The 27,384-nt window shown below is 44.6% G+C and overlaps 1 protein-coding gene across 1 annotated transcript in view; it reads left to right on the top strand.

Annotated features, from left to right (window-relative positions):
- Positions 1-27,384, top strand: part of grb14 (growth factor receptor-bound protein 14) — a 293,218-nt gene that overhangs the window by 65,972 nt on the left and 199,862 nt on the right. The window lies entirely within an intron of this gene.

The following is a 27,384-nucleotide window of genomic DNA, read 5'->3' as shown; positions in this document are numbered from 1 at the left end:
GGGAAACTGAGGCCAATTGGTTCATGCCAACTTCTGCTCTGGCCAAGAATCAGCTAACTTAGCACAAATTATGCATCAAAGTTGAGATCTTCTGGTTTGTATAGTTTAGAATTACATTAAATGGTGATTTTTTGCTCACTTGGGGAACCTACTTATACACTTGTTTAGCTTTTGCAACTATTTTAACACCTAAATGGTAGCCAACCTGGAGGATAAACCACTGAAGTTGAGTGAGCTGGCTATAGGAGAGTGTGAATGAGTAATAGCCAAAGTGGCCGTGCTTTATTCCCAACTGCCAGATTATCAACTATCCAGTTTAAGCTCCAAATGCCATTTCTAGTCAACTGAGTTGTCAATAAAATATATTTGTTAAGCATCTCTGGGGATTTAATGTGATTCGTACATTGACTGATAACATTTTCCCAGTAACTTGAATAAGCAGTGATAGTAATGTTGTGCTTTGTAATGTGAGTAACTAATGAAATTCAATGGTAATACCCACTCACCTGAAGATTAAGGCTGGCCATCCACTGAAAGAACAAACTTATTTTATGCTGAGGTCTTGGAGTGAGGCTAGAATGTTACCAGCTGATCTTGGATGACATTGGAGGATATTTTAGAGGTAAGTTGACGTGCAAGAGTTCATAAATTTGTCAAAGGAGGAATCTGTTTCACTCCAATTATGGCAGTGTTCTGTTTGAACACAGCTGAACAAGGAGAGGTGGTGTGCTGTTTAGAACTTTTTTAGATTTTTAGGTTTTCATCTGTATTCATTTTAATTTGGTAAATTCGCTTATATTCTTTGACAAGAGAAGGGGAATGTTGTAATTTTAACCTAACTCTCATGGCAGGAAATTGACTGGATCGGATTGGACAAAATTAACTTTAATGGAAAATAAATTGGGCGGGGCGTAAAATGGACAGTTGATCCTCAGTTTCCTGCTGCGTGAGTTAGGTTAAAATTACCTCCATTGTTTCTGAACAGTGAAGCATTGAATACAGAATGTTAGTAGATTCTCTTCAGACCCATATTTAGACAGAATCCAATAAACCTCTGATCATTTGCTTTTAATAATTCGTCAAACAAACAAATCACAGAAATCACAGAAACCCCACAGTGCAGATAGAGGCCATTTCGGCCCATCGAGCCTGCACCGACACATATCCCACCCGATCCCCGTCACCAACACATATCCCACCCTATCCCCGTGTATTTAATCCCCCTAACACTAATGGTCAATTTATCATAGCCAATCAACCTAACCCGCACATCTTTGGACTGTGGGAGGAAACCGGAGGAAACCCACGCAAACACGGGGAGAATGTGCAAACTCCACACAGACAGTCGCCCGAGGCCGGATTTGAACCCGGGTCCCTGGCGCTGTGAGGCAACAGTGCTAACCACTATGCCACCGTGCTGCCAATCACAGCACAAAAAAAAGCCATTTTACCCCTCATGATTCTATTTGCTAATTATGTATACCACCATCAACAACAACTACTTGCATTTATATAGTGCCTTTCTTGTGGGAAAACATCAATGCTGCGCAGGAGTGTAATCTGGCACAAATTGACACCCAAGCCAAAGATATTAGGAGCTGTGGCCAAAAATGTAGGTGTTAGAGGGTACTAAAAGAGAAGTGGAGAGGCGGAGAGCTTTGGGGAGGGAATGCCAGAGCTTGGGGGCCTTGATGGCTGAAAGCACAGTAGCCAATAGTGGGGGATGCAAAGGAGGCCGGAGTTAGAGGAACGCAGAGTTCTTGGAAGATTGTAGGGCTGGAGGACGATGGGGAGAGGTGAGGCCACGGAGGAATTTTAAAGCCTCGGGTGACTGTCTGTGTGGAGTTTGCACATTCTCCCCGTGTTTGCGTGGGTTTTCTCCGGGTGCTCCGGTTTCCTCCCACAGTCCAAAGATGTGCGGGTTAGGTTGATTGGCTATGATAAATTGACCCTTAGTGTTAGGGGGATTAAATACGTGGGGATAGGGTGGGATATGTGTTGGTGAAGGGGTTACGGGGATCGGGTGGGATATGTGTCGGTGCAGGCTCGATGGGCCGAAATGGCCTCTATCTGCACTGTGGGGTTTCTGTGATTTCTGTGATTCTGTGAGCAGTTTAGAATCAACTGATTGGTGGACTGGGAACCAATGTAGGTCACCGAACATAGGTTAATAGGTGAGTGGGACTTGGTGTGTGTTCGGATATGGCTGGCAGAGTTCTGGAAAAGCTCACGTTAATGGAGGGTGGAAGTTGGGAGGCCAGCTAGGAGAGTGTTGACATGAGTCTGGAGATGAGCTGAGGCAGGGGTGGAGACAGGCGATATTAGAGGTGGAAGTAGGTGGTCTTCGTGATGTAGAAGATATCTGGTCAGAAGCTCAGTTAAGGGTCTAAAAGGCTCCCAAGTGGACCTTCTCTCCATTCATTCTGTCGCTCACCCCGTACACACACTACCTCAGATTACCGACCCAAGGTCTGATACAATAGCAGTGGAGCTCCTGTACATTCAGTCTGTCCCTCTCTGGCAATGTTAAGGTGGTGAAAGTAGACAGTCTTTGTGATGGAGAGGACATGGTGGAATGTTCCCATGAAACTTTTTTGGGTGCACTGCCCCTTTAAGTGGTTGCGCAGCCCAGTCACCGTTTCGTGCATGTTTGAAATTTAACATTGGAAAAGCCAGTCCTGGGGTGTGCAGGACCGACCGAGCTGGGCAGCTTCGAGGCAACGTCGACATGAGGTCAAGGACAGAAGTAGGGCACAGTTTGTGAAGTGTCTGGTTCAGCCTGAGACTGGTCAGGGACTGGAATGGAATTATTGGCATGGAACTTTAGGGCAGCCCCTAAAGGTGGTGGCTTCTGTCTTCCTAATGTTTAATTGGAGGAAAATGCAGCTCATCCGGGACTCTAGATGTAGAGAGCTTGATGGGTCAGGTGGCATTTGCTCATGCTGGATTTTAAGTCGATATAAATCGAAATCCAAACTTTCAATATTAAACTAAATACAACCGAGATTTCTTTTAGTGATTTAAAAACTTAGTGCCAACCTAGAGAAGAGTGAGTTGAGGTTTAGTGGACTTGATGCATTTTATCTCCTGTCAAACCTGAGGTTTTTTCCCCTTTGAACTTCTCCTTATACACTCAATTTAGTGCCAGGTATTCTTTCTCTACCTCTCTCTCTGTGCCAGTGAAGTACTGATGTTCGAGCAGGCAAAGAAGTCTTCATACCTCACTTTTCATCTTGTTAGATTTGTCATTATTTTTTCGGTTCAGTCATGCCTGTTCTGTTTCTTGTAAAAATTCTACCTATTGCATCTGGGGTATCAATTATTCTGAAGCCGCAATCTTGCTGCTTGTAACTTCTATAAATCCACTATTGGGAGTTGAAAGTAACTTTATTGCAAAGAAGTGTCAACTGCTGTCTTTCTGACATTCCAGGAACTGTTCCTTCTGTTTCAGAGCTGTCTTTACTGTCAACCCCAGTCCACCCATCCCAATTGGAAATTTATGAATGTTCATTGTATCCCCAAGAAAGGTAATCTCTTGCCTTTCTAACTACTGCCCAATTTCCCTTGCATTGGTATTTCCTTGTGTCATCCTACTAAAACTATTGCTGGGTATTTCATTGAGTTTCTCCCGCGCAGTCGCTATAACTTCACCAGAAACCTTGTTTATGCCAAATATCCACTGAAGTTATGGTGGTGGAGCAGGAGAAGCCCTGAGGAAATTGCTGGTGTATGTTCATCCAGTTTCTGCCTAAATCACTCATTTGTGCTCTAGTTGATTGCTCATTTTTTTTCTATTAGGTTGGATGTTCACCAGGGTAGTTTCTTCCCATTCTTTTTTCTCTCATTCTATTCTTCATTTAATGCATTCATCAACTCCCTTCTGATTGTATACATACCTATAATAATCACAACTTGCCGTGTAAAAGGCTGGTCACAACTATTTGATTTACTCCATACTATTGAATAAGGTAATTAAAACCCTGCTCCTTTTAATTGTTTGTCATACTTTCTTTACATTTGTTTTGTCTTACCAACAGTGTTTACCTCTTGTAATTTTTAGGTTATTAGAAAGAGAAAAGGCCTTTGGCCTAACGAATTTTTGTTGATGTTTATCATCGATACGAGCGGTAGTTCTAATTTCATGTGCCTGTTCTGTTCCCAAATCCCTTTAACCCCCTTTTCCTTCCACCAACTATCTAACCTATTCTTAAATGGTGACGTGGTCTCTGCTTCAATCACTGATTTCTGTAATGTATTTCACAAACTTGCATCCCTCTGTGCAAAAAGTTTTTATCCTGTTCTGTCCCAAATCTGTGTTTAATTGTTATCCCCTTGTTCTAAGCCCCTCAATCACTGACAACAGTCTGTTTCTATCACTCTGTCCCATTCTGGACAATCATTATTGTAAACACTATCAAATCACCATGTAATTTTCTTTGTTCTAACAAAAACAGCCAAACTCTTGCCCTTCATCTATTGATATTACGTAAGAACATAAGAAATAGGAGTAGGCCAATCGGCCCCTTGAGCCTGCTCCGCCATTCAATAAAATCATGGCTGATCTGATCCTAACCGCCAATCTACTATCACAGAACTATCTCCTGAATCTAACAGAATTAGACACATGAAATAGGAGCAAGATCAGGCTACATGGCCCCTGGGCCCGCTCCGCTACCCACCGGGCCATGTCCGATCCGAACCTAGACTCATGTCCAAATTCCTGCCTGCTCCCCGTAACCCTTAATTCCCTTTACTTCTAGGAAACTGTCTATTTCTGTTTTAAATTTATGTAATGATGTAGCTTCTACAGCTTTTTGGGGCAGCATATTCCATGGACCTACCACCCTCTGAGTGAAGTAGTTCCTCCTCATCTCAGTTTTGAAAGAGCAGCCCCTTATTCTAAGACTATGCCCCCTAGTTCTAGTTTCACCCATCATTGGGAACATCCTCCCCGCATCCACCCTATCCAACCCCTTCACAATCTTATATGTTTCAATAAGATTGCCTCTCATTCTTCTGAACTCCATTGAGTAGAGTCCCAATCTACTCAACCTCTCCTCATATGTCCATCCCCTCATCCCCGGGATTAACCGAGTGAACCTTCTTTGTACTGACTCGAGAGCAAGTATGTCTTTTCTTAAGTATGGACACCAAAACTGTATGCAGTATTCCAGGTGCGGTCTCACCAATACCTTGTACAACTGAAGCAATACCTCCCTATTTTTATATTCTATCCCCCTGGCAATGAAAGCCAACATTCCATTGGCCTTCTTAATCACTCGCTGCACCTGCATACTAACCTTTTGAGTTTTGTGCACCAGGACCCCCAGATCCCTTTGTACTTCAGTACTTTCCAGTTTCTTGCCATTAAGATAATAACTTGCTCTACGATTTTTCCTGCCAAAGTGCATAACCTCACACTTTCCAGCATTGTATTCCATCTGCCAAATCTCTACCCACTTACTTAGCCTGCCTATGTCCCCTTGCAGGTTTTTTATGTCCTCCTCACTCACTACTTTCCCTCCCATCTTAGTATCATCTGCAAACTTTGTTACACTCGGTCCCCTCCTCCAAATCGTTAATATAGATTGTAAAGAGTTGGGGACCCAGCACCGACCCCTGCGGAACACCACTAGTTACTGATTGCCAGTCTGAGAATGAACCATTTATCCCAACTCTCTGCCTTCTGTTAGATAGCCAATCCTCTATCCATGCCAGAATATTACCCCCAATCCCGTGATTTTTTATCTTGAGCAATAATCTTTTGTGTGGCACCTTGTCAAATGCCTTTTGGAAGTCTAAATACACTACGTCCACTGGTTCCCCTTTATCCACCCTATATGTTACTTCCTCAAAGAACTCCAGCAAATTTGTCAAACATGACTTCCCCTTCATAAAACCATTCTGACTTTGTCCTATTAAATTATGATTATCCAAATGTCCTGTTACTGTCACCTTAATAATGGACTCCAAAATTTTACCTACCACAGATGTTAGGTTAACCGGTCTATAGTTTCCAGCCTTCTGTCTACTGCCCTTTTTAAATAAGGGTGTTACATTAGCAGTTTTCCAGTCTGCCGGGACCTTTGCTGAGTCCAGGGAGTTTTGGAAAATTATTACTAATGCATCCACAATCCCTACCGCCACTTCCCTCAAGACCCTAGGATGTAAGCCATCAGGTCCAGGTGATTTATCCGCCTTGAGTCCCATTATTTTACCGAGTACCACTTCCTTAGTGATTTTGATTCTGTTTAGCTCCTCCCCCCCCCCCCCCCCCCCCCTATAGCCCCCTGTTTGTCCAATGTTGGGATATTCTTAGTGTCCTCTACTGTAAAGACTGATACAAAATATTCAGTGTTTTTGCCATCTCCATATTTCCCCCCATTAATTTCGCAGTCTCATCCTCTAATGGACCAACATTTACTTTAGCCACCCTTTTTCTTTTTATATAACTATAAAAACTCTTACTATCTGTTTTTATATTTTTTGCTCATTTACTTTCATAATCTATCTTCCCTTTCTTAATCAATCTTTTTGTTATTTTTTGCTGTCTTTTAAAGTTTTCCCAATCCTCTATCCTCCCACTAGATTTGGCTACCTTATATGCCCTTGTTTTTAGTCGAATACTATCCTTAATTTCTTTACTTAGCCACGGATGGCTGTCTTTTCTTTTACACCCTTTTCTTTTCAGTGGAATATATCTTTTTTGGAAGTTGTAAAATAACTCCTTAAATGTACACCACTGATCATGTATCGTCTTACCCTTTAATCTATTTTCCCAATCCGCTCTACTCAATTCCGCTCTCATACCTTCATAGTCTCCTTTATTCAAGCTTAGCATGCTTGTTTGAGATCCAACCTTCTCACCCTCTAATTGAATATGGAATTCAACCATGTTATGGTCACTCATTCCAAGGGGATCCTTTACTAGGACATTTTTAATTAATCCTGTCTCGCTACACAGGACCAGATCTAAGGTTGCTTGCCCCCTGGTTGGTTCAGTTACATACTGCTCAAGAAACCCATCCCTAATACACTCAATGAACTCATCCTCAAGGCAGCCCTGCCCAAATTAATTGGACAAATCAAAATGATAGTTCAAATCCCCCATAATTATAGATGTTCCCTTATTGCAAGCCTCAACTATTTCCTGATTGATACTCCGTCCAACAAATTTGCAACTGTTCGGAGGCCTATGGACTAGGACCACTATTGTTTTTTTCCCCTTATTATTCCTTACCTCCACCCAAACTGTTTCATTAACCTGATCTTTTGACCCGATATCATTTCTCTGTATGGTGTGGAGATGCCGGAGTTGGACTGGGGTGGACAAATGTAAGAATGTAACCTGGTGTTGTGTGATTTCTTACATTTCTCTGTATTACAGTGATTCCTCCCTTTATTAACATAGCCACCCCACCTCCCTTTCCTTCCTGCTTGTCCTTCCTGATAGTTAAATAACCTGGTATGTTTAATTCCCAGGCATTGTCACCCTGCAGCCATGTTTCTGTAATGGCCACAAGATCATACCCATTTGTAGTTATTTGTGCCATTAACTCGTCTATTTTGTTACGAATGCTACGTGCATTCAGATAGAGAACTTTCAAATATGTTTTGTGACACTTAGTTCCTGCTTTTGCCCTTTTTATTACTTTACCTTTTACTCCATACCTTCTGCCCCTTCCGGACATGCTCTGGTTTTTAATTTCCCCACTGCTACCTAAGTCTATGACCTTCTCTGTTGTCATTTGTATTATTTGCTCTCTAGGAACCTCCCCCCGACTAGTTAGTTTAAAGCCCTCTCTACAGCCCTAGTTATATGATCCGCCAGGACTCTAGTCCCAGCACTGGCCAAGTGAAGCCCGTCCCAACGGAACAGCTCCCTCCTGCCCCAGTACTGGTGCCAGTGTCCCAGGAAGCAAAACCCATTTCTCCCATACCAGTCTTTGAGCCACGCATTTAACTCTCTAATTTTATTTGTCCTAGCCAAATTCGCTCGTGGCTCAGGTAATAATCCAGAGATTCTTGGCCTCATTTCCATAGTTCCTCCATTGCTAAAGCTGCCTTTATAAAACATTTTTTTCTCTTTTGTGCTTAACATTTATTTTCCCATCAGTTCTTGCTTTTCTCTGTAAAGCTAAAGCCTGCCCAAGATTTCATACTACTCCCAAATCTGGGAGGTTCTTCTGCACTCCCTGGACCGAATACAAGAAAAGGTTTGTTGTGAGACAAATTATTCTTTCATCTCCTAGCCTTCAAATTTATCCTAGCCTTCAAATTTATCCTGACATTTCTTAGTCATAGAATTATACAGTACAGAAAGAGGCCCTTTGGCCCATCGTGTCCGCGCTGGCCATCAAGCCCTGTCTATTCTAATCCCTTTTTTCCAGTACTTGTTCTGTAGCTTTGTATGCTATGGTGTTTCAAGTGCTCATCTAAATGCTGCTTGAATGTTGAGGGTTCCTGCCTCTACCACCCTTTAGGCAGTGAGTTCCAGATTCCAACCACCCTCTGGGTGAAAAAGTTTTTCTTCCAATCCCCTCTAAACCTCCTGCCCCTTATCTTGAAACTATGCCCCCTGGTTATTGACCCCTCTACTAAGGGGAAAAGTTCCTTTCCATCTACCCTAACTATGCCACTCATAATTTTGTACACCTCAATCGGGACCCCCCTCAGCCTTCTCTGCTCCAAGGAAAACAACCCCAGCCTGTCCAGTCTCTCTTCATAGCTGAAGCGCTCCAGCCCAGGTAACATCCTGGTGAATCTCCTCTGCACCCTCTCCAATGCAATTACATCCTTCCTATAGTGTGGCGACCAGAACTGCATACAGTATTCCAGCTGTGGCCTAACTAGCGTTTTGTACAGCTCCATCATAACCTCCCTGCTCTTGCCTTCATTAGCCGAGGCATAGAATATAAGTATCCCATATGCTTTTTTAACCACCTTATCTACCTGTCCTGCTGCCTTCAGGGATCTATGTACATGCACACCAAGGTCCCTCTGATCCTCTGTCCTTCCTAGTGTTCTACCATTCATTATGTATTCCCTTGCCTTGTTAGTCCTCCCAAAATGCATCACCTCACACTTTTCAGGGTTAAATTCCATTTGCCGCTGCTCTGCCCATCTAACCAACCCATCTATATCATCCTGTAGCCTGAGGCTTACCTCCTCGCTATTTACCACTCCACCAATTTTTGTGTCATCTGCGAACTTACTGATCATACCTCCTACATTCATATCTAAATCATTAATGTACACTACAAACAGCAAGGGACCCAGCACCGATCCCTGTGGTACACCACTGGACACAGGCATCCAGTCACAAAAACAATCTTCGACCATCACCCTCCTGCCACTAAGCCAATTTTGGATCCAATGTGCCAAATTGCCCTGGATCCCATGGGCTCTTACCTTCTTGACCAGTCAAAAACCTTGCTGAAGTCCATGTAGATTACATCAACTGCACTACCCTCATCCACACACCTAGTCACTCCCTCACAAAATTCAATCAAATTGGTCAGACATGATCTCACCCTGACAAAGCCATGCTGACTATCCTTGATTAACCCTTGCCTCTCCAAGTGGAGACTAATTTTGTCCCTCAGAATTTTTTCCAGTAATTCCCCTACCTCTGATGTTAGGCTCACAGGCCTGTAATTCCCTGGTTTATCCCTACTACCCTTCTTGAATAATGGTACAACGTTGGCTGTCCTCCAGTCCTCTGGCACCTCCCCTGTGGCCAGAGAGGTTCTGAAAATTTGTGTCGGAGCCCCTGCAATCTCCTCCCTTGCCTCACACAGCAGCCTGGGATACATCTCGTCTGGCCCTGGGGATTCCCTGCTCTATTGTACTGGAATCTGGGTGCAAAACTAGTGGGAAGAAACAGAAACACTAACTTTTTTATCATCTGATAATAAAAAGTGCCTTATATTAGGGGATCTTCTATATGGTGAAAATATCACGGTAGTTTTGGGTCCCAATCAAAACAGAAGTCCTTGTTAAAACAGGCTACAGAGGGGAAACCAATTTGGATAATGGGATCTCTTTCTGTACATATTTTATATATCATCAAAATATGGAGAGCTTACCCAGCTTTTGTTATGCTACAGGGCCATTCAGGCTGCCACAGGGGGCATCATTAAGCTAAGTCAAACAACTGTACACTAAGCAAGTGACCGATGCATTGGTTGCTAGAGTGTAGATTATCATCTCCTTTCCCATGGGCAATGGGAGGCATCAGGAGAGGGTACTGCAAGAGTGGCAGGATTTCTGAATGTCCAAGAAGTCACTGGGGGTGGGGGGAGAGTATTTGCTCCTCATGCCTGTTTAGTGGACAAAATATGGGGCCAAAAAGAACCAATGTCAGGGTGCAACATCCTATGTTCTCTCATCATCTAGGTTGGGACTGCCACCATATTGGCAAAGGTGGCTTTCCAGGCATACATCCTGCCTGAAATGGGCATTGGGTCCTCTGCATGTGCAAATAAAGGGCTCCACATGCAGCTTAACCAATGGTCCTTGGAGACTCCAGAGGCCCCCCAAAAATGTTTTTTCCTTATGCTTAACTTTTTATTTGGAACTGGAAGGAGCATTCCTGATGGCTGCTGCTGTCCTGCTCTAGTCCCTCCCCCTTTCTTCCCACTCACCACCCCCACCCCAACCCTATCCTCCCAGGACTTATTCAAGAGCCTCTGCTGGTGAGGCAGGCAGCCTAAATTGGTCCCACGATGTCTGGCGAGCTGCCTCTAGGGGGCAACATCTCACCGCAGTTATTACAATGAGGCTCGAGGCCCAATCTCCGGCGAGAACCAGGCCTTTAACTTCTGGTGTGCATTGACTTTTTTACCTGAAAATGGGCCAAGATGAATTTCTACCCTACTGATTCCACATGCATGGCCCTGCTGGTTCCCTTACTCCATGCCATAACCTCAATAACAAAGCTTTGTCAGCACGCTTGCAATCATACAATTGAGTGCTTGCTGGGTGTTCCCATGATGCCTTTATTTTAAGGTATTCCATCATGTCAGCGTTCTTTGAACTGGGAAACTACATTAAGAGAGATAATCTTAGGCAGTCCCTCGGAACCGAGGATGACTTGCTTTCACATTAAAAATGAGTTCTCAGGTGACTGAGTCCAATGTGGGTCCTCCAGTCTCTGTCACAGGTGGTGGGCAGATGGTGGTTGAAGGGACCGGTGGGGTGCTTGGGTTGACTTGCGCTTGGCTTCTTTCCGCTTGTTCCTGGCGAAGAGACTAGAGGTATTCGCCGCCTTCCTGGATGCTGCTTCTCCTGCACTTTGTGTGGTCTTGGGCCAGGGATCATCGCACCAACGCTCTTCCCTATCTTCTTTGCTGCAATGCTCCATCTCACCCTCAGTAAGCTCCCGGCTGGAGTGGAGCTAATTTACAAAACAAACGGGTAACTGTTTAACCTCCGTCACCTCCAGTCCAGATCCAAGGTCGTCCCATCCTCGTCGAATTACAGTATGCAGACAACGCTTGCGTCTGCGCTCACTCAGAGGTCAAACTCCAAACCGTCGTCAACACCTTCACCAAAGCGTACAAGAGCATGGGCCTGACGCTAAACATCCGTAAGATAAAGGTCCTCTCCCAACCTGCCCCTGCCACACAGTACTGCCCCCCCCCCCCCCCCCCCCCCCCCCTGCTTATCAAAATCCACGATGAGGCCTTGGACGACGTGGACCACTTTCCATACCTTGGGAGCCTACTGTCAACAAGGGCAGACGTCGATGACTAAGTCCAACACTGCCTTCAGTGTGCCAGTGCAGCCTTCGGTTGCCTGAGGAAGAGTGTGTTTGAAGACCAGGACCTCAAACCCAGCAGCAAGCTCATGGTCTACAGAGCAGTAGTGATATGACAGTAGACAAGCAACGGCTAGTATTTAAAGAATTAATACATAATTTACACCAAATATAGATTCCTTTTAAGGCACAAACTCCACAGGAAGAGTGTTCCAACCATGGTTAACGAGAAGTTAAAGATAGTATTAGATCAAAGGAAGAGGCTTGAAATGTTGCCAAAAAGAGTAGTAATCCTGAGGATTGGGAGAATTTTAGAATTCAGCAAGGGAGGGCCAAGAAATTGATTTAAAGAAAGGGAAAATGGAATGAGTAAACTTCCCAGAAATAGTGGAGAACCAAGGGTCTAGTGAGAATGAGGAACTGAAAGAAATCTAGCATTAGTAAAAAAAAAATTTTTTTTAAATGGTACTGGAGAAATTAATAGGACTGCAAGCCACTAAATCCCCTGGACCTGATGGTCTACATCCTAGGGTTTGAAGAGATGGCCATAGAGATAGTGGATGCATTGGTTGTCATGTTCCAAAATTCCATAGATTCTAGAACGGTTCCCACAGATTGGAAGGTAGCAAATGTAACCCCACTATTTAAGAAAGGAGGGGGAGAGTAGTAGTGACATCAGTAGTAGAGAAAATGCTAGAATCTATTTATGACATGGTAACAGGGCACTTAGAAAATAATTGGTTTGGGCAGAGTCAACGTATGAAAGGGCAATCATGTTTGATTAATCTGTTAGCTTTCTGAGGTTGTAACGAGCAGAATAGATAAGGGAACCAGTGGTGTATTTGGATTTTCAGAAGGCATTTGATAAGGTGCCACACCAGGTTAGTAAACAAAGTTAGGCCTCATGGGATTGGGGTAATATACTAGCATGGATTGAGGATTGGTTCACGGACAGAGAACAGAGAAGGAATAAACAGGCCATTTTCTGGTTGGCAGGCTGTAACTAGTGGGGTACTGCAAGGATCAGTGCTTGGGTCTCGGCTATTCACAACCTATATCTATAGCTGATATCAACTTACATTCTCATCTAGCTTTAAGAGGATGCAAAGAGGCTTCAAGGGGATTTGGACAGGTGAGTGGGCAAGAACATGGCAAATGGAATATAATGTGGAGAAATATGGTTATCCACTTTGGTAGGAAAAATAGAAAGCGGAGTATTTTTTAAATGGTGAGAGATTGGAAAATGTTGGTGTTCAGAGGGACATGGGTGTCCTTGTACACGAATCACTAAGTTAACATGCAGGCACAGCAAGCAATTAGGAAAGCAACTGGTAATAAAGGCCAACATACAAGAGGATTTGAGTATAAGAGTAAAGACGTCTTACTGCAATTATATAGGGCCCTGGTGAGACCACACCTGGAGTATTGTGTACAATTTTGGGCTCAACGAAGGAAGGATATATTTGCCATAGAGGGAGTGCAACGGAGGTTAACCAGACTGATTCCTGGGATGGGGGGAATGTCGTATGAGGTTGAGTAGACTAGGCCTATATTCTCTAGAGTGTAACCTCATTGAAATATATAATTCTTACAGGGCTTGACAGGATAGATGCAGGGACGATGTTTCCCCTGGTTGGGAAGTCTAGAACCAGGCATCAGTCACAAAATAATGGGTCGGCCATTTAGGACTGATGAGAAATTTCTTCACGCCAGAGGGTGGTGGAGGCTCGGTTATTGAATATGTTCACTACCAAGATCGATTTAGATTTTTGGATATGGGGAAAGTGCAGGAATTTGGAGTTGAGGTAGAAGATCAGCCATGATCTTATTGAATGGCAGAGCAGGCTCGTGGGGCCGAATGGCTTACTCCTGCTCCTATTTCTTATGTTCTTATCTTAAGGATAATTAAGAATGGGTAATTAGAAGGTGGTGGTGAGCTGCCTTGAACCGCTGCAGCCTGTGTGGTGAAGCTGCTTCCACAGTCCTGTTCGGGAGGCGCTATATTTCCAAGTCTCAGTGTAGAACTTGGAGGTGATGGTGTTCCGATGCGCCTGCTGCCCTTGTTCTTCTAGGTGGTAGAGGTTGTGGGTTTGGGAGGTGCTGTCAAAGTAGCCTTGGCGAGTTGCTGCAGTGCATCTTGTAGATGGTACATACTGCAGCCACGGTACGCCGATGGTGGATGGGGTGCCAATCATTGGGCTGCTTTGTCCTAGATGGTGTTGAGCTTCTTGAGTGTCGCAGCTGCACTCATCGAGGCAAGTGGAGAGTATTCCATCACACTCCTGACTTGTGCTTTGTAGATGCTAGAAAGGATTTGGGGCATCTGGAGGGGAGACAGTCACTGCGGAATACCTAGCCTCTGACCTGCTCTTGTTGCCACAGTATTTATGTTACTGGTGACCCCCAGGATGTTGGTGGGGTATTCAACGATGGTAATGCCATTGAATGTCAAGGGACAGTGGTTAGACTCTCTTGTTGGAGATAGTCATTGCCTGGCATGTGTGGTGCAGATGTTACTTGCCACTTAGCCCAAGTCTGAATGTCATCCAGGTCTTGCTGCATGCAGGCATGGACTGCTTTATTATGAGGAGTTATGAATGGAACTGAACACTGCAATCGTCAGCGAACATCCCCACTTCTGACTTTATGATGGAGGGAATGTCATTGATGAAGCTGCTGAAGATGGTTGGGCCTAGGATACTGCCCTGAGGAACTCCTGCAGCGATGTCCTGTGGCTGAGATGATTGACCTCCAAGAACCACAACCATCTTCCCTTGTGCTAGGTATGACTCCAGCCAGTGGAGAGTTTTCCCCCTGATTTCCATTGACTTCAATTTTACTAGGGCTCCTTGGTGCCACACTGTCAAATGCTGACTTGATGTCAAGGCCAGTCACTCTCCCCTCACTTCTGGAATTCAGCTCTTTTGTCCATGTTTGGACCAAGGCTGTAATGAGGTCAGGAGCCAAGTGGTCCTGGTGGAACCCAAACTGAGCATCGGTGAGAAGGTTGTTGGTGAGTAAGTGCCGCTTGATTGCACTGTTGACAACACCTTCCATCACGTTGCTGGTGATTGAGAGTAGACGGATTTGGGGTAGTAATTGGCTGGATTGGAATTGTCCTGCTTTTTGTGGACAAGACATACCTGGGCAGTTTTCCACATTGTTGGGTAGGTGCCAGTGTTGTAGCTGTACTGAAACAGCTTGGCTAGAGGTGTGGCTAGTCCTGGAGCACAGGTCTTCACAACAGCCAGGATGTTGTCTGGGCCCATAGCCTTTGCTGTATCCAGTGCGCTCAGCTGTTTCTTGATGACGTGGCTTGAATTGATTGAAGATGGACTTCTGTGATGGTGGGGACCTTGGGAGGAGGTGATGTGGATCATCCACCCGGCACTTCTGGCTGAAGATGGTTGCACTCGAGTGCTGGGCTGTGCCATTATTGAGAATGGGGATATTCATGGAGCCTTCTCCTCATTGGTTGTTTAATGGTCCACCACCATTCACGACTGGATGTGGCAGGACTGCAGAGCTGTAATCTGATCCATTGATTGTGGGATTGCATAGCTCTGTCTATAACATGCATGTAGTTCAGTGTTGCAGCTTCACCAGGTTGGCACTTCATTTTTAGGTATGCCTGGTGCTGCTCCTGGCATGCTCTTCTGCACAACTCATTGAAACAGGGTTGGTCCCCTGGCTTGATAATGGTAGAATAAGGTTACAGATTCTGGTGGAATACAATTCTACTGATGGTCCACAGCACATCATGGATGCCCAGTTTTGAGCTGCTAGATCTGTTCTGAATCTATCTCCTTCAGCATTGTGTTTTTGCTACATAACACGGTGTCCTCCATGCGAAGATGGGACTGTGTCTCCACAAGTACTGTGTGGTGGTCAATGCTGTCATCGACGGATGCATCTGCGACTGGTAGATTGGTGAGGACGAGGTGAAGTCGGTGTTTCCTTTGTGTTGGTTCTCTCTCCACCTGCTGCAGGCCCAGTCTGGCAGCTATGCCTTTCAGGACTCCGTCAGCTCGGTCAGTAGTGGTACTACCCAGCCACTCTTGGTGATGGAATTTGAAGTCCCCCACCCAGAGTATGTTCTGTACCCTTGCTACCCTCCCGTGTTTCTTCCAAGTGGTGTTCAACATGGAGTCCTGATTCATTAGCTGAGTGAGGGTGGTAGGTGGTAATGAGCAGGATGTTTCCTTGTCCATGCTTGACCTGAAGCCAGGAGACATCATGGTGTCTGGAGTCAATGTTGAGGACTCTGAGTCACTCCCTCCCCGACTGTATACCACTGTGCCACCACCCCTGGTGGATCTGTCTTGCCGGTGGGACTGGACATAAGCAGGGATGATGGTGGAGTCTGGGACATTGGCTGAAAGGAATGGTTCTGAGTGTATAACTGTCCGGCTGTTGCTTGGCTAATCTGGGACAGCTCTCCTAATTTTGGCACACGTCCCCTGTTGTTGGTGAGGATGTGAAGGAATATACTGTAACCTTTTTAGAAAACCATACTATATAGCCTTTTTAGAAAAGTACACTACCTTATGAAAGAATTCTGGCCTTGTTGAGAAGACAGTGGTTGACCCTGAAGAGTACCTTTTATAAGGAATTCTACCTTATAAATTCTTTAAAACCTGACCAACTGGGTTTGGAAATTTAAAAACCTAACTATGAAATAGCTGAGAGAATAATGGCTATTGAAACCGGACAAGTTGTTGACCCTGAATAAATAACCTTATTGAAACGGAAGAATGGGATGGCTGAGTAGCTGACCTTTTGGGAACAACACAATAGTCAACCCTGGATATGTGATATAAATTAAACTTTGTAAAGATGGCACATAAGATAAGGAACATCTGCCCTTGTAAAGATGACACACAAAATAAGGGACATCTGTCTTTCACACCTTTTTTATATGGTGAACCCAGAACACTTGGTGATGTGGCAGATTCTGGAATATTACAAGCTGATGTGGCAGTAAAGAATTGCAGAGGTCAGCAGAAAGATGAATAGTGATAATTAACTTGCATCAGCAGAAACCTTTAAAGGAAATACAACTGAAAAAAGGTATAAATATTGAAGTCTCAAATGAGATTTCAGAGTCTCTTTAATCGGGCAAGGCAATTCGCAACTACAGAGGTAGCTCTGTGGTCTTCCACTCTTGGTACTTTGGGTATCAAAGGTATTTTGACATTGATGGATATCCTGTATAGAAAATTAAGAACTAATACTGTAGTGCAGTTAAGATTTAAAAGTAAGATTCTCTGTTAAAAGTAAGATCGTATTTTTTCTCTTTGGAACTGTTAACATTGCGATTGACTGATTCACCAACTGTAAATTGCATGTCGGTTCTTTTAATAAATCTTTTTTTAGCATTGTCTCAAGTCTTTTGTATCAATAAGTTGCGAAATCAATCTCTGTACACTCTTTGGTGAAGAGGTACATTTTTCTATGGGGAGATCTCCAGACCCTCATAATATCCGGGATGTTAGTCTAGCTAAACTTATTAAAAGCGCTATCTGCAGGACAGTTCTTGGGTTGTTCCTTTCCTTTAGGGAGAGATAGCCCGGACCTTTAGACCCAGTTAAGCGTCTTTAGGATTCGGCTACCTGAAAGTGAACATCTGAGAAATACGCCTGATCCGGGATAGCCCCAAAGGGGCTATGACTAGTAAATATCTTTTTCAAGGAGGACTTTGCAGGGTCGACTAGGCAGGGTGTGCCATTGTCATGTCCGAAGCCGATGCTGAGGTCGATATCGGGTGCTCGTCCGGTTTTTTGTAGCGGTTTGTTACAACTGAGTTACTTGCTAGGCTATTTAGAGGGCAGTTATGAGTCAACCATTTGCTGTGGGTCTGGAGTCACATAGGCCAGACAATGTAAGGATGGCAGATTTCCTTCCCTAAAGGACATTATTGAACCAGATGGATTTTTAGGACAAGGAGTTTCATGGTTACCATTACTGATAGCATTTTATTCCCGATTTTATTTAATTAACAGAATTTAAATTCCACAGCTGCCGTGGTGGGATTTGAACTCTCGTCTCTGGATCAATCGGCCTCTGGTTTACTAGAACAGGGAGAGGCAATATACACTTAATGGCACAGTTTTAAAGAGTGTGTAGAGTTATTTGCATAGGTCCCTGAAGGTGGCAGGACATATTGAGCATGGTTAACAAGACATATGAATTCTTGGGCTTCATAAATAGAAGTATTGAGTACAAAAGTAGAGAAGTTATGCTGAACCTTTATAAAACGCTGGTTAGGCCATAACTGGAGTATTGCGTCCAGTTCTGGTCACCACACTTTAGGAAGGATGTGAAAGCCCTTGAGAGGGTGCAGAGGAGATTTACTGGAATGGTTCCAGGGATGGGGGATCTTGGCTACAAGGACAGTTGGGAGAAGCTGGATTTGTTTTCATTAGAGCAAAGGAGTTTGAGGAGTGATTTGATAGAGGTGTACAAGATTGTGGCTAGACTGGGGAAAGGCTGTTCCCATTAGTTGATGGTACAAGGACAAGGGGACACAAATTTAAGGTTCGGGGCAAGAGATAAGGGGGGGATGTGAGGAGAAACCTTTTTACGCAGCGAGTGGGGAGAACCTGGAATTCGCTGCCGACAGAAGTGGTGGAAGCGGAGACATTCAATGTTTTCAAGGGGAGACTGGATAGGCACTTCAGGGAAATAAACTTGCAGGGCTACAGGGATAGAGCGGGGGAATGGGACTGATTGGATTGCTCTAGAGAGCTGGCATAGACTTGATGGGCCAAATGGCCTCCTGTGCTGTATGACTCTGACTCTATGAATAGGTCATGTAGCATAATTTCTGATATATGCACCCAAGCAATGCTGTGTGCAAGTCCTTGCATAGAGCATTTCTAAGGGCAGTGAAGGTGGATTTAATAATGAGGTTTTTAGCATGTGCAATTGATTACATATGCTAGAGCACGTTTAGAATAAATTTAATCATCTTTTCAGGTAGGACAGAAGGACGGGGGTGCAAGCAGACTTCCATGAGGGATTGCTTATATAGGCTTTATGTTGAGCCAAACCTCTTATTTATCATGGAGCCATCATTTCCCAGGCTGTCACTGACCTCATTACCTCCTGGAGAAATTTCACTCAACGGCCTCCAAGCTCAAACCCGCAAATTCCGCTTCTACCTCTTTCCCAAGATCCACAACCAGGACTGTCCTAGCAGACCCATCGTTTCAGTCTTCCTTTTTTCCTCAACCGAGGGTTCCCCTCAACTATGTCTGTCCCATTCCTGCACTTGTGCTCTTACCCCTTCCCTTCCCTCCCCAGAACCACAATAGGGTTCCCTTTCTCACCTTCCACCCCGCCAGCCTCCACATTCAACGGATCATCCTCTGCCATTTCCACCATCTCCAGCATGATCCCACCACCAAACACACCTTCCCCTCCCCTTTCAGCATTCTAAAGGGACTGTTCCCTTCACAACTCCCTCTCCCTTCACCTTCTCGTGCAAGCACCGGAGATGCAATACCTGCCCTTTTACCCCCTCCCTTCCCACCGTCCAGGGCTGCAAACACTCATTCTTCCAGGTGAAATGGCATTTACTTGTACTTTGAATTTAGTGTACTCTATTTGCTCCTCTACATTGGGGAGGCCAAACGCAGATTCGGTGATTGCTTTGCGGAATACCTCCGTTCAGTCCACAAATGTGACCGAGCTTCCGGTCGCCTGTCATTTTAATTCTCTGCCCTACTCCCATTCTGACCTCTCTGTCCTCTGCCTCCTACACTCTTCTAATGAAGGTCGAGGAACAGCACCTCATCTTTTGGTTAGGCACTTTACAGCCTTCTGGACTCAACATTGAGTTCATCAATTTCAGATCATAATCACTGCTCTTTTTTGGACAGCAGGTGATGGTAATATGTTGTTGCTATTTACACCTCCTCCTCCAGACCCATTTTTTATATTTTTACTTGCCCCATTACCATCCCCTGTTGCCTTGCACCATCATCCCTTTTGTCATTTAATCTCCTGCCTTCCACCCTATCACAGACCATCCCTTTTTGTTCTTTCCTCCCCTCCCTCTGTACTTGCTTAAAACCTGTTACATCTCATGACCTTTCATCAGAACTGGAAAAAGTTATCGACCTGAAACGTTAACTTGGTTTTTCCACAGATACTACCTGACCTGCTGAGTATTGCTAGCATTTTCTGTTTATTTCAGATTTCCAGCATCTGCAGTATTTTTTTGTGCCAGCAGTTAACTAGATATGTTCCAGCAATCTAGTTACACACTCTAAGGTTTTCGAAATGTTGAGGCAAATGGCTCAGATTTTGTGCTAAGTACTGAAAAATTTCCATTTCTGCAACATGTAACAGTGGATTGCAGGTTGACCAATTTGTAGCCACATAGCAACAATCATCAGCAAAGTGATGGAAGGTGTCGTCGACAGTGCTATCAAGCGGCACTTACTCAGCAATAACCTGCTAACTGACGGCCAGTTTGGGTTCCGCCAGGGCCACTCAGCTCCTGACCTCATTACAGCCTTGGTCCAAACATGGACAAAAGAGCTGAACTCGAGGTGAGGTGAGAGTGACTGCCCTTGACATCAAGGCAGCATTTGATGGAGTGTGGCATCAAGGAGCCCTAGCAAAACTGAAGCCAATGGGAATCAAGGGGAAAACTCTCCATTGGTTGGAATCATACCTAGCACAAAGGAAGTTGGCTGTGGTTGTTGGAGGTCATTCATCTCAATCACATGACATCACTGCAGGAGTTCCTCAGGGCAGTGTCCTAGGCCCAACCATCTTCAGCTGTTTCATCAATGACCTTCCCTCCATCATAAGGTCAGAAGTGGGGATGTTCGCTGATGATTGCACACTGTTCAGCACCATTTGAGACTCATCAGATACTGACGCAGTCCGTGTCCATATGCAGCAAGACCTGGACAACATTCAGACTTGGGCTGACATGTGGCAAGTAACATTCGCACCACACAAGTGACAGGCAATGACCATCTCCAACAAGCGAGACTCTAACCATCTCCCCTTTTTTTTTATTCATTGATGGGATGTGGGCGTTGCTGGCTGGCTAGGCCTGCATTTAGTGCCCATCCCTAATTGCCCTTGAGAAGATGGTGGTGAGCCACCTTCTTGAACCGCTGCAGTCCATATGGTGTAGGTACACCCACAATGCTTGACATTCAATGGCATTACCATCGCTGAATCCCCCACTATCAACATCCTGGGGGTTACCATTGATCAGAAATTGAACTGGACCAGCCGTATAAATACTATGGCTACAAGAGCAGGCCAGAGGCTGGGAATTCTGCGGCGAGTGTCTCACCTCCTGACTCCCCAAAGCCTTTCCACCATCTACAAAGCACAAGTCAGGAATGTGATGGAATACTCTCCACTTGCCTGGATGAGTGCAGCTCCAACAACACTCGAGAAGCTCGACACCATTCAGGATAAAGCAGCCTGCTTGATTGGCACTCCATCCACCACTTTCAACATTCACTCCCTCCACCACTAGCGCACTGTGGCTGCAGTGTGTACCATCTACAAGATGCACTGCAGCAACTCACCAAAGCTCCTTCAACAGCACCTTCCAAACCCGCGACCTCTACCACTTAGAAGGACAAGGGCAGCAGACGCATGGGAACATCACCACCTACAAGTTCCCCTCCAAGCCACACACCATCCTGACTTGGACCTGTATCGCCGATCCTTCACTGTCGCTGGGCCAAAATCCTGGAACTCCCTTCCTAACAGCATTGTGGGTGTACCTACACCATATGGACTGCAGCGGTTCAAGGCAGCGGCTCACCACCATCTTCTCAAGGGCAATTGGGGATGGGCACTAAATGCAGGCCTAGCCAGCGACGCCCACATCCCATCAATGAATTAAAAAAAAAGCTCAGGGTCGGATCAGCTTGTTCCTTCGAGTTTTGAGAACTGAAGCATCTTAAGCCTTTGAAGGAAATGTTTTAGTTTCCTTGTGTCTGCTCTTGATCTGATTCATTTGCAACTTCAATGGGCCTTCTGGAGCCTAATCTTGACTTTTCAAAAGACTGTTTAGAAAATATTGTATTCAGCAACTCTTATCAACGGAAGGGTGGCATATTTCTCTGATTTCAAGAGGAGACAGTGAAATTGAGTAATGAGCCAGATTTAGTTAACAGCCTCACTGAACATTTATCCAATAGCAATCATAACATGATCGAGTTCAACGCAGCGTTTGAAAGGGAGAAACACCCAACAGCTACTAAGATTATAGATTTGGGTCTGGCTGTCTTCAGCAGGATGATGCATAGACTGTCCACAGTAAACTGGGCAAATCTGTTAATGGGTAAAATGACAGATGATACAGAACCAGTTCATGTCCCTGAGGGACAAGAACTCTAGTTGCCAAAAAAAAAGCCATGGACGACTAAAGAGGTAAGGAACAACATAAAACTCGAAGGCAAAAGTATACAAAAATGCAAAAAATAGCAGATTCTGGTGAATGGGAAAGATACAAAGAACAGCAAAGGGTCACAAAACAGACAGCAAGAGCTACAAAAAGGGAGTATGAAAACTTGCAAGGGATATCAAAATCAACGCACAGAATTTTTACGATAGTAGGAAAAAGAGGATAGTCAGGAGCAATGTTGGCCCCTTAAAAACTGAAAGCTGTAGTATTGTCAATGATAAGGAAATGGCGGACATGTTGAATAATTACTTTGCGTCAGTATTTATAGTAGAGGAAGAGGATAACATGCAAGAAATCCCAAGGAAACTAATATTGAATAGGGACAGGGACTCAATAAAATTAACGTAAGTAAAATAACCATAATGAAGAAAATAATGGCATGAAAGAGTGACATCCCCAGGACCAGATGGTTTCCATCCCAGGGTTTAAAAAAAAGGTGAACACATTACAGATGCCCTAACTAGAATCTATAAATTTCTCGATTCAGGAACCGTTCCTTTAGATTGGGAAAATTGTGCATGTCACGCCGCTATTTAAGAATGGCGAGAGAGAGAGAAACTGAGGAATTATAGACAAGTTAGCCTAACATCTGTTGTCGGGAAATTGCTGGAGTCTATAATTAAGGATAGGGTGATTGCCTCAAATTTTCAGTTGATCAGAGCGTATGGATTTGTGAATGCCTGACAAACCTGATTGATTTTTTTTGAGGAGGTGGAGGTAAAGTAGTGGACAGGGGAGTGTCTAAGGATGTTATTTATATGGACTTCTAGAAGGTGTTTGATAAAGTCCCACATAAGAGACTGTTAACTAAGGTAGAAGCCCATGGAATTGAGGGAAAATTATTGACCTGGTTAGGAAATTGGCTGAGCGGGACAGAGAGTAGGGATAATGGGTAGGTACTCAAATTGGCAGGATGTGACAAGTGGTGTCCTGCAGGGATCTGTGTTGGGGCCTCAACTATTGACTATTTATTAACGACTTAGATGATGGCATAAAAAGTCTTGTATCCAAATTTGCCAATGACCCAAAGATAGGCAGCAGTGTAGGTGAAAGCATAAAATTACAAAGGGATATCGATAGATTAAGTGAATGGGCAAAACTGTGGTAAATGGATTTCAATGTTGGCAAATGTGAGGTCATCCACTTGGACCTAAAAAGGATAGAACAGGGTATTTTCTAAATGGTGAAGCTAGAAACAGCGGAGGTCCAAATAGACTTGGGGGTCAAGGTATATAGATCATTAAAATACCATGAACAGGTACAGAAAATAATTAAAAAGGCTAATGCAATGCTGGCCTTTATATCTAGGAATACAAGGGGGAGTGGGGTAGAAGTTATGATGCAGCTATACAAAGCCCTGGTTAGACCACACCTGGAGTACTGAGAGTAGTTCTGGGCACCGCACCTTAGGAAGGATATATTGGCCTTGGAGGGAGTGCAGCGTAGGTTTACCAGAATGATACCTGGACTTCAAGGGTTAAGTTATGAGGAGAGATTGCACAATTTAGGGTTGTATTCCCTAGAATTTAGAAGGTTAAGGGGTGATCTGATCGAAGTTTTCAAGATATTAAAGGGAACAGCTAGGGTAGATAGAGAAACTCTTTCTGCTGATTGGGGATTCTCGGACTAGGGGGCATGGTCTAAAAAATTAGAGCCAGACCTTTCAGGAGTGAAATTAGGAAACACTTCTAGACAAAGGGTGGTAGAAGTTTGGAACTCTCCCGCTAACAACAATTGATGCTAGATCAATTAATTTTAAATCGGAGATTGATAGTTTTTTGTTATTAACGGAATATGGGCCAAATGCAGGTATATGGAGTTAGGTCAGCCATGATCTCCTTGAATGGTGGAACAGGCTCGAGGGGTTCAATGACCTACTCCTGTTCCTATGAAATTAGTTTGTTCTTGGAAACAGATCCATTATCTTCAAATAACAACAGAAAATGCTGGAAAAACTCAGCAGGTCAGGCAACATCCGTGGAGAGAAATTTGAGTTGACGTTTCGGGTCGAACCCTTCTTCAAAACTGGAAAGAAAAGAAACTAGATCGAAGGCAGGGCTCCGATCGGACAAAAGAAGTGAAAGAAACAAAAGAAGTAAAAGAGCTAGACGAGATGGTAATAGGCTGAGATTAGGTGTAAAGTGTACTGGCAGGGCAAGAGATAGCTGCCAGGTGTGAGAGAGAAACAAAAGGAAAGGGCGGGGGGGGAAAGGAGTGGAAAAATTACAAGAAAAAATGTGTAATAGGGGCCGAGGTTATGATCTGAAATTGATGAACTCGATATTGAGTCCGGAAGGCTGCAGAGTGCCTAATCGGAAGATGAGGTGCTGTTCCTCGAGTTTACGTTGAGCTTCCGTGGAACAATACAAGAGGCCAAGGACGGTGAGGTCCGAGTGGGAATGGAGCGGTAAATTAAAATGACAGGCGACCGGAAGCTCGGGGTCACCCTTACGGACTGAATGGAGGTGTTCCGCAAAGAGGTCACCCAATCTGCATTTGGTCTCCCCAATGTAGAGGAGACCGCATCGTGAGCAGCGAATACAGTATACTAGATTGCGAGAAGTACAAGTAAATCGCTGTTTCACCTGGAAGGGGTGTTTGGGGCCCTGGACAGTGGGAAGGGGGGAGGTATAGAGGCAGGTGTTACATCTCCGCTTGCACGGGAAGGTGCCAGGCGAAGGGGAAGGGCTGTTTGGGGTGATAGAGGAGTGGACTAGGGTGTCTTGGAGGGAGCGGTCCCTACGGAATGCTGAAAGGGGAGGGGAGCGGAAGATACGTTTGGTGGTATCACTTTGGAGGTAGCGGAAATGGCGGAGGATGATCTGTTGAATGTGGAGGCTGGTGGGGTGAAAGGTGAGGACAAGGGGAACCCTATTGTGGTTCTGGGAGGGGCAGGGGTGAGGGCAGAAATGCAGGAGATAGAACTGACACTGTCGAGGGCAGTGTCAACCACGGTAGAGGGGAATCCTCGGTTGTGGAAAAACGAAGACATGTCTGAAGCACTGGTGTGGAAGGTGGCATCATCTGAGCAGATACGGCGGAGACGGAGAAACTGGGAGAATGGAATAGAATCCTTACAGGAAGCGGGGTGGGAGAAAGTGTAATCCAGGTAGTTGTGGGAGTCCGTGGGCTTGTAGTGAATATTGGTCGATAACCTATCACCAGAGATGGATACGGAGAAGTCGAGGAAGGGAAGAGTCAGAGCTGGACCATGTGAAGGTGAGGGAAGGGTGGAAATTGGAGGCAAAGTGAATGAAATTGTCAAGTTCGGGGCGAAGCAGGAAACTGCACCGATATAGTCATCAATGTATTGGAAAAAGAGTTGAGGGAGGGGACCCGAGTAGGACTGGAACAAAGATTGTTCCACATAGCCCACGAAAAGGCAGGCATAGCTAGGACCCATGCGGGTACCCATGGCAACACCTTTGATTTGGAGAAAATGAGTGGAGTTAAAGGAGAAGTTGTTCAATGTGAGAACAAGTTCAGCCAGACGGAGGAGGGTGGTGGTGGATGGGGACTGGTCGGGCCTCTGTTCAAGGAAGAAGCGGAGCGCCCTCAGGCCATCCGGGTGGGGGATGGAGGTGTAGAGTGATTGTATGTCCATGGTGAAAAGGAAGCAGTTGGGGCCAGGAAACTGGAAACTTTTATCTTCAAGTCTTTTGAGCCTGTTTAATCATTAAATTTGAGCTAATCTGCGGCTGATGTCTTTATTCTGGACTATTTAAATTGAAACTCAAATAGCAGTCCTGGTGCTGTGCTGCTGGAAATGCAGTAGGATGAAAGTTCCTCCAATCCATATGTCTGTGATGAACCCAGCCCAAATCTTGGAGATGGTCATTTGCATAATGAAACAAATGCTCATGCCATTTACAGTGTTACTGGGGCACCAGCCCTGTGGGGACTCCGGAGTTCCTGAGCAGCAGCTTCTGTTTCATTAGAAGTGTGGGCCAGTCTGACCTGTGTTGAAAGATTAAAATTAAAAAAAAAAAAATAGTTCCTCCCTGGTTGCTGTCAGTCTCATAATGGCAATTGATTTTGCTGGTTGCATATGGTACTGTGGGGCCCTTGTGTAGCCATTGTACAGTAAGTGCACCTGTTTCATGCAGGTGTATTTACTGTTGGCCATATGCTGGGCAAAACTAGAAACCATAGAAAAATAGGTTAGCAAAATACTGCGGATGCTGGAAATCCGAAATAACACAAAATGCTGGAAAAACTCAACAGGCCAGGCAACATCCATGGAGCGAGAAATAGTCAACGTTTCAGGTCGAAACCCTTCTACAGAACTGAGAGAAAAGGCAGGAAATGAAACAAAAGGCAGTTTGGGGGCTGGGAAATGGGGGAGGGGATGAAAGAAGAGACATTAAGAGATATTCAAGGTGAGACGAGATAGTAATAGGATAAGTAAAGAAACAGACAATGGCTTTAGATGAAATGTGAAATGCGCTGGCAGAGTGAAAGACGGCTGCCATGTGGGAGAGAAAAAAAAAGAAAAGTCACAAACTAAAAATGTGGATAAAAAATATAAAAATATAATGGGGGCCGAGGTTATGATCTGAAGCTGTTGAACTCTGTATTGAGTCCGCAAGGCTTTAAAGTGCCTAATTGGAGGACAAAGGGATTAATTAAGAAAGGGAAAATAGAATATGAGAGTAAGCTTGTAGGGAACATAAAAACTGACTATAAAAGCTTTTATAGATATGTAAAGAGGAAAAGATTGGTGAAGTCAAGCGTAGGTCCCTTGCAGTCAGAATCGGGGGAATTTATAATGGGGAGCAAAGAAATGGCAGACCAACTAAATACATATTTTGGTTCTGTCTTCACAAAGGAGGACACAAATAACCTCCCAGAAATACCGCGGAACATAGGGTCTGATGAAAGGGTGGAACTGAAAGATATCAGTATTTGTAGGGAAATGGTGTTAGGAAAATTGATGGGACTGAAGGCCGATAAATCCCCAGGGCCTGATAATCTACATCCCAGGGTACTTAAGGAAGTGGCCCTAGAAATAGTAGATGCATTGCTGGTCATCTTCCAGAACTCGATAGACCCTGGAACAGTACCCATGGATTGGAGGGTAGCTAATGTTACCCCACTATTCAAAAAAGCTGGCAGAGAAAAAGCGGGGAATTATAGACCGGCAAGCCTGACATAGTGGGGAAAATGCTAGAGT

Source organism: Somniosus microcephalus, chromosome 4 (assembly GCF_052327205.1).
Source record: "Somniosus microcephalus isolate GS21.2 chromosome 4, FLI_Smic_1.0, whole genome shotgun sequence".
Classification (NCBI taxonomy): Eukaryota; Metazoa; Chordata; class Chondrichthyes; order Squaliformes; family Somniosidae; genus Somniosus; species Somniosus microcephalus.
This window is presented reverse-complemented; position numbering and strand designations above follow the sequence as displayed.